Genomic DNA, 4998 nt, shown 5'->3' with positions numbered 1-4998 from the left:
ATAAAGTAGTATAAAAAAGCAAAAGAAGAAAAATAATCCATACAAGGAGGAAGATAGGTTGATGGAATGGGTTAGGCTGAGAGACTGGGGTTTTAATCCCTCAGCGTTTCCAGGATCAATAAAGTACATACAGCATGCCTGAGCTCCTTCGGTGGGAGGGAGATACAGCAGAACAAAGAGAGGAAGGGGCAAATTCTGGCTTACTGCTGCTTTAGCATAACCGGTTCACTTTCCCCCTGAATTATACAACAAAGTAAAGGAATTTAAATACTCGCTTGCATGATTGCCATTTTAAAAAACTAACTAAAAATATTCCAAGTTGGAGAAATAATAACATGAGAGTTGGCAGAGGTGTTTTCCAGCAACCTGCAGGGTTCATCAAAGTCATGCTGTTAAAAATTGGTTCTAGCTAACAATCAACAAATTACATAAAACCAAACAGCTACATGAAATGCAGCCACTGGTGATGAATTACTCAAACACCAGTTTGTTTGTTTTGTTCCTGTGCCATGTCAAAGTGTGTGCTACCATGAAAACAGTGTTTTTAATTTTAAGTTTTACATTTACCCAAAGGAAACTATTGAATTCATCAGATATATGTACAAACGCAATGCATTTGTCACAGCAGCTACAGTGGGGGAAATAATTATTTGATCGCCTGCTGAATTTATACGTTTGCTAACTTACAAAGAAATGAACAGTCTGTAATTTAACGGAGAGAGAATATCAACCAAAAATCCAGAAAAAAAAACAAAAAAAAACACATTACATAAAAGTTATTTCCATGTCATTGAGTGAAATAAGTATTTGATCCCCAAGCAAAACATGACTTAGAAACTCCTGTTGGCGAGCACAGCGGTAAGATGTTTCTTGTAGTTGGTCACCAGGTTTGCACACAGCTCAGGAGGGATTTTGGCCCACTCCTCTTTACAGAAACGCTCTAAATCCTTCAGGTTTCTTGGCTGCAACTCGAAGCTTCAACTCCCTCCATAGATTTTCTATAGGATTGAGGTCTGGAAACTGGCTAGGCCACTCCATAACCTTAATGTGATTCTTCTTTAGCCGCTCCTTTGTTGGCCTAGCTGTATGTTTTGGGTCACTGTCATGCATCTTCAGTGTTCTGGCTTAGGGAAGGAGGTTCTGTTTCCACCTGCGTGCTTGACTGTGGGGATGGTGTTCTTTGGTGATACTCAGCTTTTCTCTTCCTCCAAACACAGCGGGTTGAGTTGTTGCCAAAGGGCTAGATTTCAGTTTCATCTGACCACAGTACTTTCTCCCAAGCCTTCTCTCAATCATTTAAATGTTCACTGGAAAACTTAAGACAGGCCTGCACATGCGCCTTCTTGAGCAGGGGGACTTTTGGGCACTGCAAGATTTCAATCAATTTACCAATGTAAATTGATTACCAGTGGTTTTTGGTGGTCCCATCTGCCTTCAGATCATCAGCAATGTCCTCTCGTTTACCTTTGGGCTGATCCACCACCTTTCTTATGATCATCCTCACCCCATGAGGCAAGATCTTGCATGGAGCTCCTTACCGAGGGTGATTGATGGCCGTTTTATATTTCTTCCATTTCTGAATAACAGTTGTCACCTTCTCTCCAAGCTTCTCGCTGATTGTCTTGTAGTCCATTCCATCCTTGTGCAGGTCTATGATCTTGTCCCTGACGTCCTTTGGTCTTCCTCATGATGATGGAGAGGTTGGAATGGAAGATTCTGTGGACAGGTGTGTTTTATACACATAAGGAGTTGAGATCACGATTATCTGTAATTGATTGATTGAAATCTGTATCCCACATGGCCACACAGCCAATCTGTGGAAGCCAGAATTCTTGCTGGGTTATTTTGATTTGTATCTCATTGAGTGAAATACTTATTTCACTCAGTGAGATGCAAATCAGTTTATAACTTTAATGTAATGTGTTTGGGGTTTTTTTCTGGATTTTTAGTTGATATCCAGTCTCTCGCCATTAGAATAGAGACTGTTCATTTCTTTGTAAGTGAGTAAATGTACAAATTCAGCAGGAGATCAAATAATTATTTCCCCCGCTGTATATCTTTACTTCAAATCCACAGGCATTATAGAGTTTGGTATCTCTACAGAGTGCACTTTGAGAAAATAACATTTGATGTACATTCACCCAGTTTTCAAGGTTCTTGGCAAGTGGGTTGCCCAGAGTATCATCATCTTCTTCATTTGCAGATCTCTTGGTGTTCTGTCTCTGATTGTTTATGTCAGGGCTCCGATTGGCCCAAACAGCAAGGTGTCCTGATCAGCCTGTGAAACTGACCTACGGAGTATTTTAAGACAAATAGACCCAGATGGACTTTAAACCAGATTGTGATGTTTGTCAATCTCTGGCAAAACTACTAGTCTTTCTAGCGTGCTGAGGAAGAAACAGGACAACAAGATTGTGGCTTTGATTGTCGTCTTACCCGGCAATAACGGCACTCTGAGTCATTTATCAAGTGGACCACTTCAATTACAGGACACCCATGAAGCATACAGTGAGTGTGTGCAACAGTCAGCCTCTAACACTAACCCTAGGTTCACTTTGGTTAAACTAATTGTAACATACCCTTCTTCAAAGAGGTCAGAATATTCTCTTTTTATTGTGCCAATCTGTCAAACACGCCAACTACTAAATTCGAACACGCTGTAAAAAGTTGGATGCCAATCAGATAATTCAGTCAAATTTGGAAGTAAATGACATTCATATTATTCAAAGCAGGCTTTGCAGCACTGAACTTGCGATGCGGTCTAATTAGTTTGTGGTTCTGCTGCTTTGCTGTAGGCAGTGACAATAACTGACATACTCAATTGATGTCAGTGTTTATTCAGTCAAAAAAAAACAAAAAAACATCAATGTCAGATCACTCCATTATTCCAATTTCCCCATTGAATACGCAACACGTATTTTAACATAAACAGAATAATGTTAGCAGATGAACCTATTTTTATACACGTGTGCGTGCCTGCACTTGAAAGCAGGCACATTTGGTTGCAACTCCCAATTAAATGTCTCATCTCTCTCATGAATGGAATGACTTCACTGCTCACGCCATGATGCTATTTCAACAGCAGAGGGGGCACTTTCAGTTGTTTGAGGTATTGGCAGGAGTCGTGATTACCACTTGAGGTTGTGAGTCATTCCTCAGTACCACGGTGTCCTGTGCCTTCCACGTGGTGCTGAGTCACCCTCAAATGGGGAAAAGGACATGTAGGACTGCCTTTGACTGACATGTCTAATGAGAACATACTGTCTGGGAAGCACTGGTTGTGCTTATCACTTAGTGCAAGGTGACAGACAGCACTGTTGCTTAGTTGAAAAAAAGAAAGAAATTGACATTTTGTTTGAAAGACCATAGTCCTGTCACTAAAACAGACACCCTCACATGAAAATGCAGGATGTGTCAGTAGGCAAAGGGACAGTAGTTTGGTACTTAGTATAATATCAAAACCATTCTAAAAGCAAGTCTCTCCACTCAGAAGCCGTGTCAGTAACACCTCTAGGCTCTTATTTTGAAGCTTCATCCATAGTATTTGTAATTTCAAATGTCACTTGAACATAAAAAACATGTATATGCAGAATCACAAATCTGAGATAAGGTTTTAAAAAGTTTTCCGCGCCCCTGGAAGTAATACTTCCACCATCTCCACTGGCACAAAATTGTTCCATAGATTTCAGTCCAGATCTTTTGACTGCAATGTGTCTTATTTATGCTTCTGGAATTACTGACTCATCATGGCTGGGACTGTGCAAAATTAAATTTCAAATCCACTGGCTTATGATTTTAAACGTAGGCTGTCTTCACGGCAGAACTCTTAACAATGACTGGTGCACAGAACAGGAAGTTCTAGTCTAGATATCCCACCATATCCAGCTTTGGCCAAGTGTGTCATGCAGTATCGTAAGTATATTGAAGCGGGCATTTCACATAGCACATTTAAGAAAGAGATAAGGGAACCGAGGGGTCGGGGTTTGTGTTGTATTGTGAATTTGGCTTTTTGGGACTGCAAGGCTGCAGCTGGACCCTTCCCCCGACATCAGTCAGATACACAGGAAACCCAGAAACATTGGCCACCGCCCCCTGAGGGAAAAGAGTCAGGCCACAGCCTTGCTAACTCAACTGCACAATACAACAGGACATACCCCCTCTGAACTTTACTCTAAACCAGGAGTGTCAAACATAAGGCCCGGTGGCCAGAATCAGCCCAGCAAAGATCCCAATCTGGCCCACTGGATGGTTTTGGAAAATGTGAAGACTTAAAAAAAAAAAAAAAAAAAAAAATATGGTTAACAGCTTTTCATACTGATAAAGACCTTCGCTATGGTCATTGTCATACCAAATTAAGCAATCAAGCTTCAAAATCACATTTTCAAAATATATCTATGGGAAAACACCACTTCATTTTTTGGAGCAGGGGGGGGTACGGTACAGTTACAATATTTTGTCAGTATTTTCCTGCCCAGTTGCCTCACATAATCAAAATAAGTCATTGTCCCATTTCAATTTCAACATATATTAAACACAAGACTAAAAACAAATGTTGGTGTTTTGTCTAGAATACTGAGGCCAATTTTGGTAGTGGCATTCAAGCAGGCACTCCTTATCTGCCCCAAGCACCATATGAAACACCCACTTCACTACACAACAAACCCAGTGCTCTCTCAGATTGTGATGACTGACACCCCACCTCAAAAAAAAAAAAAAAAAAAGATGCATTTGACTAGTTTTAAACCTTGAATATGAAAAAGACCACACAGCTTACTGGGCTGTTGGTTGTTTGTTGGATAGGGGTGGGTGGGTTTGTTTTGTTATTGTGTTTTTTTTTTTTGTTTTTTTTTTTCCCCTCTTCTCCCAATCTAAAAACCTTATATATTAAACATAGAAAAACCACACATCTGCTGGTGTAACTGTACCACCCAACACCAACAGTCATACTTCCGAGAAACCCAAAAGCAACAATCAGGTGGGGCAAAAAGGACAGACAAG

The sequence above is a fragment of the Archocentrus centrarchus genome, chromosome 11, assembly GCF_007364275.1.
Source record: "Archocentrus centrarchus isolate MPI-CPG fArcCen1 chromosome 11, fArcCen1, whole genome shotgun sequence".
Taxonomy (NCBI): domain Eukaryota; kingdom Metazoa; phylum Chordata; class Actinopteri; order Cichliformes; family Cichlidae; genus Archocentrus; species Archocentrus centrarchus.
Note: the sequence above shows the minus strand (reverse complement) of the source record.